This window comes from Rhyacophila brunnea, unplaced genomic scaffold, assembly GCF_057557595.1.
Source record: "Rhyacophila brunnea isolate RB1 unplaced genomic scaffold, BYU_Rbru_1.0 scaffold_5, whole genome shotgun sequence".
In the NCBI taxonomy this organism is placed as follows: domain Eukaryota; kingdom Metazoa; phylum Arthropoda; class Insecta; order Trichoptera; family Rhyacophilidae; genus Rhyacophila; species Rhyacophila brunnea.
The window spans coordinates 31549750-31558646 of NW_028233170.1; the positions used below are offsets into that span (position 1 = coordinate 31549750).

General features: G+C 40.4%; 1 protein-coding gene across 1 annotated transcript in view; it reads left to right on the forward strand.

Annotated features, from left to right (window-relative positions):
• The window catches only part of LOC147066298 (protein O-glucosyltransferase 2-like), a 218508-nt gene that overhangs the window by 173111 nt on the left and 36500 nt on the right, over positions 1–8897 (forward strand). The window lies entirely within an intron of this gene.

Genomic DNA, 8897 nt, shown 5'->3' on the forward strand with positions numbered 1-8897 from the left:
CAGGCTACTTTTTTTGGTATTGATAAAATATTGTGAAAAGTGCATAAGCAAGCTAACTAAGAACTCAATGTTTGCTTCAATATATCTGGCGCAGAAATATTTAAAAGTGGAGACATGGCGAACTTTTTTTTTTGTCGTTTTGATTTCCTAAGCCCCAACTTTTAATGAAAGCCTGCACATTGTCTTTTTTTAATCAGTGAATGCATTAGTTGTCCTTGGGTTGATTTATTTACTAATTTTTTTTTTAATTTTCAACCAAATAGACAAGTTGAACAACAAAATTATCTTTCCTAAACAAATTTGCCTCAAATTTCAACATTATGATTAATTTGACCCTTTTATTTAATTTTTTTACGAGATAGCCATTGCGCTTGACAATAGTATAGAAGTGAGGGATTATAAAATTAATTAAAATTAATTTTAAATTAATTAATAAACTTTTCGCGCCTCCCAGTTTGGAAATCGCTGTGTTAACTAATTAACGTCACCTTTTTTTAGACGTGGGGATTATTTTTTTTTTTGCTTCTCACGGATTATTTTGGCGTTGTTTTTCGTCTGTTGTGAACTATTTTCCGATTTCTCAAAATTATAGTATTTTGAGCGTACTATACCTGTTTTATATCGTACATAGTACGCAGACGAAAATTATAGTACAAATACTATAATTATAGTACGGTTGGCAGCACTGGAGGTACATCTACGGTCAGTGTTGCCATATTTTCAAAGTGGAATTATAGTACAGAGCCTCCAAAATTATAGTATTTTGGCCTCTATATTACGACCGCTCACCATGATAATGTCAGATTTCTTTTAAATAATTGAAAGCATCTAAGCGACATTTTTTGAGCATAGACAATCATGGAAAAAACGCTATTATATGGCAAAACCGCTATTATAAGCGTAGACAATAAGTACAAATATAAAAATCATTTACAATGTATAAAATTCGCAGTTTTCAAAAATCAATATAGCATAATAGAGTTCGCTAATGCATTTCATAAAATTTAAATAATTATAAAGTAACCTTTGACACAAAGACATTCGTGCTTAATGCGATCCACACACCAAAGCGAATTATTCGCAGCGAATATTCGTCAATCAAGCTCGTATTGGCTTACGGGAAAGAGCACGCGACGCACAGATTTCGGAAGGGAATTAAGTTATTATCTTACAAAGTTTAATATGGAGCGCTGCGATTGTTTGTCGTTTCGGTATCGAGCATTCAAATATATCAATAATTTTATATTATTCGAATTTGACTTTGAAGTCCTTGAGATAGAGTTTGCTCTTTCTTCTTCGCGTGAGGTTATATTCTACTAATTTATTTTCCTTTTTCTTGTCGTTGGTCATTCCTCCGTTTTTATTTACTGGTCATACCCGCGCGTCCATTTTTTATGTATAGAATTTGGCATCCCTTTGTCTTCATTAAGGATTTGACTTTCTTATTGTTTACATGTTACGTCTGACAGTTCATTCTAACTATCAAAAAAATTATCTTGGACGAACGTTAAGTGATAGTTAAGTGAACGTTAAGTGATCGGTGATTATGGCGCAACATCTGAATAACCATGAGGAGGATATTCTAAAAGCAGTGGACACCAGACGGCGAAGCAGAACTGCTACAGGAAGAAAAGTTCAACGTAAGAGCGTCGATTAAGATGCTGATGTTTGAGGTATCCTCGTTACGTACCTTATTTCAGCATGGGGACCGGCAAGGAGTGGCACAACGCCCAAAAAACCATTCTTGGCGGCTCCTACGGTCGAAGAGTTAGGTCTAAATGACAAGTTGTGTCGGTGCGACCACTCGTCATCAGCTAACCATCTGATGGAGATGACCATCGCGGCCCTTCAGAATGCGATGTTTTCCCAACGGGATAGCTTCTGAAAGGGTATGCAAGGGTTAGTGGATTGGGCAACCAATCCTCAAAACATCATAACAGCGATGGGCCTGTACCAAAAAATCGAAGAGGGTTTTGGGGACAACGCATAATAAAATTTGCAAGAACATGACTCAGATCCTTACCGGAAGGATACCTTCACTCGGGAGGCACTATCAAGGATTCTTCCGAGCTGAGGGTCCCGGAAGGCCCTCGAACTCACATTATGGCCGGGGTACTCCCAAAGGGCGACGTCCTGTGGGAAGGGAGTTCTCCATCGGAGGTACGGGCTCCACCAGGGATCCGTACTCTAAGCGAAAGTAACCACATCTGGACGACAAACAACATTGGGGGCCGCCTAAGAGACTTTCGGGGAGTCTGGATGGCGTAGTGTACCCCCCCAACATTGATGATTGATGATTAAACTGGCGCTAAGGTCCATTTAGGTCCATGGCCGACTGAACAACCATCCTCCAGGCGTCTCTGTTCAGAGCTTCTCTTTTCCAGTCGGTCACACCCAGCTTCGCTGCATCCCTGCTGACGGCGTCCAACCATCTCTTCCGAGGTTGGCCTAGAGGCCGGATTTAGAGACTTCCTTAATATAAGAGTCTCTTTTAGATAAGATATTAAGGTTTTCTACGTGGTATTTCGTCCTTATTTTGGGAGTTTTGCGGATGGTTTTCGAAAGTTTTTCTTTAAAATTAGCTATTGACAAGTTGTGGTCCGTGTCACAATCTGCGCCTCTGTAGCTTCTGATGTCTTCAATTGTCTTCCAATGCCGGCTGTCTATAAGAAAGTGGTCAATTTGATTGTGCGTCCTGCTATCTCTGGAATTCCAGATGACCTTATAAATATCTTTATGTGGAAACATAGTGCTCCGCACAACCAGATTCTTAGCACTGCAGAAGAGAGCAACCATCGTTCCATTTTCATTGGTCGTGTTGTGCAGGCTTTCACTTCCAATAAAAGGTCTATAGACCGCCTCTTTTCCCAGTTTCGCGTTAAAATCCCCCAATACACATTTAATGTCATGCCCTGAAAGTCTGTCAAATGTTGCTTCAAGGAGGTCGTAGAATTCTTCCTTTTCGGTCTCTTCTGATGCTTCAGTAGGTGCATGTACATTAATTAGGGAAATGTTTGACCATCTTGCTTTGATTCGCAGTACACATATGCGTTCACTGATGGGTTCAAACGAGAGAACGCTGCTTACTGTCTCTTTGGCAATAACAAAACCTGTTCTAAATATATGTTTGCTATACAAATTCCCGCTATAATAAATGACGTCTTATCCAATGGCAATTTCACCACTATTTGGCCAGCAAATTTCCTGAATAGCGGTGATTTGGACCTTATATTTAGTTAATTCTTCCACTAGTTTTTGTGCTGCTCCTGTTCTGTATAGGCTTAGTACGTTCCAATATCCAATTCTTAGTCCGTTTTTCTTCCTGGGTCGTCTTTCTGAATTTGCCATTTGTCCGAGGCACGGTTGTTTAGTTTTGTGAACCCTGGTTGTTGTTTTACGGGAGTGGGTGGTTAGCCCTCTGCCCAACCCCCAACCTGGAGGGCCAGGTCTGTTGGTCCGCGGGAGATATTTTATTTTTCTCCTACCCTTGATTAGGGAATTCTCTTATCCGCCACCTGAAGACGCGCTTTCTAGGGATTACAGACTCCCCCGAGAGCCCCCCAACATTGGTAAAAATAATAGCCGTAGCCCGCATACCTTTTGTGCGGATACCACCATTGGTAAGTCCTTCTTTACTTTTACGGAAAGAATTTCAAATGCAACAATCAGCAGAGGTCACTCTCGAGAACTCAGGGGTTCTAGAAGAAGCGGGCCAAACCCCCAGTTTTTCTCTCTGATTTCTGATCAAGAAAGAAGACGGGCCCATATTCCCTGTTTTCAACCGAAAGCGTTTGAATGCGTTCCTACCGCCATTCAAACTAATTCACCATTACGAGGTTCCAGCCGTCTTACAAACAGAATACTGGCTAGTAATAATAGATCTAAGCCAGGCGTACCTCCAGGTACCAATGGCTTCTCAACTCGTTCGTCGATTCGTTCGACTAGCCTACCAAGGAGAGCACCTACAATTCACGTGTCTCCCGTTCGTGCTGCCAACCGCTCCGATTACGTTGGCATCCTTGACCAATTGGGTCGCCGAACGCCTACGAAAGAATGGCTGAGAATATTCACTTACCTAGACGACTTCTTAGTAGCCAACCAATCCGAGAAACAATCTCGGTTCAGGTGGAATACAGGATAACCTTCCTACAGTCTTTACGGTGGTTAATAAATATTAAAAGATCCTGTCTGAACCCAAGCCAACAATGAAGGTTCCTGGACATCACGTAGGTCACACACAACAAGCGGAGGTTTCTGTCGCCGGAGAAGTGTGTAGCACTCCGTCACCATCTGCTAATGCAGGTACAAAAAGGCAGTTGGTCCCTCAGACAGGCACATATCCAATCCCTTCTGGGGCGACTCAACTTCACATCCTACCTCCACGAGGAAGGTTGTATTGCCGACGGCTACAATGTTCCGGTCATCAATATGGCCGAGATCCCATCCTCGCTAATTGATGACAATCCCACCACAGGCCCAACGGGACATCATGTGGTGGCCCTAGGCGACAGGATCCTCAGACTTGACATAACACAGGTACAAAAAGGCAGTTGGTCCCTCAGGCAGGCACATGTTCAATCCCTTCTAGGGTGACTTAACTTCGCATCCTACCTCCACGAGGAAGGTTGCATTTCCGACGGCTACAATGCTCCAGTCATCAATATTGTCGAGGTCCCATTCTCGCCAATAGACGACAATCCCACCACAGGCCTAACAGGGCATCATGTGGTGGCTCCAGGTGATAGCTCCTCAGAGTTGACACACATCAATCACTTCCTGATGACAGACGCAGCTGACACAGGCTTGGGAGCCCAACTGAATGAACACCACCTATCAGGTACGTGGGAACAAGACCAGTTAGCATGGCATGGCATTCCAACAGGAAGGAAATGTTTGCAAATCATAGGATCAGATCTGCTTCTGCAGACAGACAAAAAAACAGTGGTGGCATACATCAACAACGAGGGCGGCACAAAATCTGTCACTCTCCTAAGCCTATGCCGACAGATACTAGTATTTATCAGTCGAGCCAACATCACGTTTACTGCACAATACTTCCGCAGAAATTACAACTGCGTGGCAGATCATCTCTCCCGCAGACAACTCATTCCCAAATGGCACCTCGTTAGCACCGCAACCACCCCCCTGTTTCAAAGATGGGGTGTTCCCGAGGTGGATTTATTCGCAAGCGAAACAGCACATGTCATTGCAACGTATGTGTCACGACGTTACAGACAGTGGCGCGCTGTTTCACGATGCCTTCAGCCGAGTGTAGGACTTCAGACTGGCGTGGATATTTCCCCCACCAAACATACTTTCACGAGTCCTAGCGCACCTGAACTCAGCAAAAGGTAAGTACTTACTAGTGGCACCGAGCTGGAAACAATGCTTACGAAACTTACTTACGAAACTAACTATTTACGAAAAAGGGCGATAGTACCTCCTTATACAATGCCTCACTTACATACGACACTAGTAGGTATGGAGACCAACCGTTCACCTCCAAGGACCCAGGACCTGTCCCTTTAACTATGGATAATTTCGGGTGGGGTGGAAATAACATCAAATTGAATGGTGGAAGAAAGGGCATTCCTTACTTCCAGATGGCGGCCTTCGACTCTAAAAACTTACAAACCAGCTTGGAACAAATGGAAGACAATGACATGGGTAACATGAACCTAATGGATCATAATAGCCCTCAAACAATGGAATTGGCCAGATACCTAGGCTACATGCACAACATGGAGGGTTTGTCGTACAACACCATCCTGGTGCATAAGTCAGCCATAGCAACATTTTGCAAACCGATTATCATTGTAGATATAAGCATCAACGTGGTAGTACAACACAATATGTTACAGGCAATTTCGGTACATAAAACAAAATACATAAAACAACCGGTTAGGATCCAGGACGAGTGGTAGATCATCTTAGGAAAACAACACCGGTGGAGTACAACCTATTCGAAACCTCTCGCAGGACAGCTACCTACTCGGCTGCTTCTCGCATCGGGACGAAGGGTTCATGACCTCACACTACTCAGTAATAGTAGACAATGGATTAGTGGAAAAAAGTGACCACATAATTGTATGGCCAATGTTTGGCTCAAATACAGATACCGCCAAGCATCGTCAATCGGAATGGAAGCTAAGCGCTTCCACGTGTCAAAACATCGACCCAGTGTTCTGGTTACGGAAACTCGTCTGCATGTCAAGCCCATTGAGAGGGGAAGGTGGGGATATTTCGGAATTATTTATATCTTCAAGAGGATCAACAAAGCCAGCCACCAGGACAGTTATAGGGAATTGGATAAGGTCAGTACTGTTGAGAGCAGGCGTACAAGAACCACCAGTCAGTGTCCGCTCAGTGGTGGCGTCCTTAAACTGTAAATATTCCCAATAGATGATGATCTTAAAGAGAGGTAACTGGCGTAGTGAGTCAACATTTCACGACAACTACCAGAGAACGATGGATACACCACCATCAGAAGGGGAAAAGAACCCATTAACTTCTCTATTCAACCATATACATGGAAAGTTACGATGGTCTATATCTCGTCAATGAATCATTGTCACATACAGGAACTTGGCATACCCAACACCAGGTGATAACAAACAGATATCTCAAGACTTCAAAGTCAAATTCGAATAATGAAAGGAGTTTTACCTACCAATAAAACTCTTATTATTCATGTTGACTTTGAAGTCCAGGTAACTTCTACCTGGACCCTTGAGTCATATCATAATGAAGACAAAGGTATGCCAAACTCCATACATAAAAAAATGGACGCGCGGGTATGACCAACGACAAGAAAAAGGAAAATAAATTAGCAGAATATAACCTCACGCGAAGAAGAAAGAGCAAACCCTATCTCAAGGACTTCAAAGTCAGCATGAATAATAAGAGTTTTATTGGTAGGTAAAACTCATTTCATTATTATCATTAATACAATAATTATTTGTCTCCGACACTGCCATCCATTCGCATTTACCCCGTCAAAATATCCCGAAAAAGGCACCCGCGTCGATATGGAAGGTCCGGTCAAAAAAGTCTCAAAAATAGCCAAATATATTACAAATTGATGGCTTTCATTGTGTCTTAAATCTCTTGCGTGAATTATATTTTGGTTATATATTGGCTTTTTTTTCTTTTTAAATAAAGCTACCTCTTTGTCAACCTTATAAATGGCTAATTTTGAAACAATAATAATTAATGTCGTCTACGAAAGCCGACGATAAACGCGGTTTCAATGCAGATACGTTTCATAAGACACTTATTTACATATTCCAAAGTTTTTTCGTCGGCCTTCAAAACAAGTAATACGGCACGGCTATATAACAACTAGCTAGCTTATATAACACGGCTAAATTTTATACAAAAAATATTGTGATCTAAAACGTTATTTTGAAAAATGTTCCTTATTTTCGCATAAAAACCTATTTAGAGCGTTTTTATACGAAGGCACGAGTGTCTTTGTCTCAAAGGTTACTTTATAATTATTCAAATTTTATGAAATGCATTGGCGAACTCTAATATACTATATTGGTTTTTGAAAACGGCGAATTTTATTAGGTAGGTAATTGAAAATGTTTGAATTTTATTCATTGTAAAATATTTTTATATTTGTACTTATTGTCTACGCTTATAATAGCGATATAGCCATATAATAGCGATTTTTCCATGATTGTCTATGCTCAAAAAGTGTCGCTTAGATGCTTTCAAGTATTGAATAAAAAAATCTGACGTTTCTCTGCGGTGAGCTCTCGGTAAATTGATCCAGTAATTAAAGTATCGTTTTTTACACAGAATTCAAACGTTAATAATTAACGTCTCGTTTTTTTAAACATAATTAAAATACTTATTAAATAATTAACGTCACCTTTTTTTAGACAAAAGGGATTTTCTTTAGTTCTCCGATATTATGCTTCGATTGCCAACTTTTTCCGATTTTTCAGAATTTTATTATTTTGGGTGTACTATACCTATTTTATATCGTACGACATAGTCCGCAGACGAAAATTATAGTACAAATACTATAATTATAGTACGGTTGGCCACACTGCCGCCGCTACAGGTTAATATTGCCATTATTGTATTAATAATTTTCCAAGCGTTCATTCAATACCACCAACAATTTATAAATTTGTTCTTTTGTAGGTATTTCTGAATCAAAGATATATAAAATTTTGAAAAAGTGTAAAGAAAAGGTGGATACAGGAGTGAAAAATTCTAGGTACTCCCGGAAAAAAACGAAGAAGAGTAAGTGGAAAAAAATTGTTGGGAGTCATCAGACGAAAAGTTCACGATTTTTATGCAGTCAGAAAAGAACTACCCTCAGTAGATAAGCTGCAAAAAGTTTTGAGAGAAGATATTATTCAGTTTTTAGGTAGTGAGACTCTCCGTAAGATACTGCACAAATTAGAATTTCGTTTTAGAAATAAATACTAAAACTAATCGCAAATTGCTCATGGAACGCAATGATAAAATATGTGCATGGAGAGCAAAATTCTTACATGGATTAAAGAACAATGAGACTTCTGCGAATCGCCGACCAGTAGTTTATTTAGATGAAACCTTTATAGGTACATTCCTCCCACACATCAAAGAAATGCTGGCAAAGTGAAGATGATGGCGGAGTATATGAACCAGTGTCGAAAGGTCAGCGGTTCATAATTATTGTCAATGCAGGAGGTGAAACCGGGTTTGTCAAAAATGCCCTTTTGATATTGAAATCAAATACAAAAAGTGGTGATTATCATGATGAAATGAACATTTCAAATTTAAAAAATGGATGATAGAAAGATTAATACCTCATCTTAATGAACCATCTTTTATTGTAATGGAGAATGCTCCGTACCATAGTATTTGCACAAATAAAACCCCAAGTACAAATACAA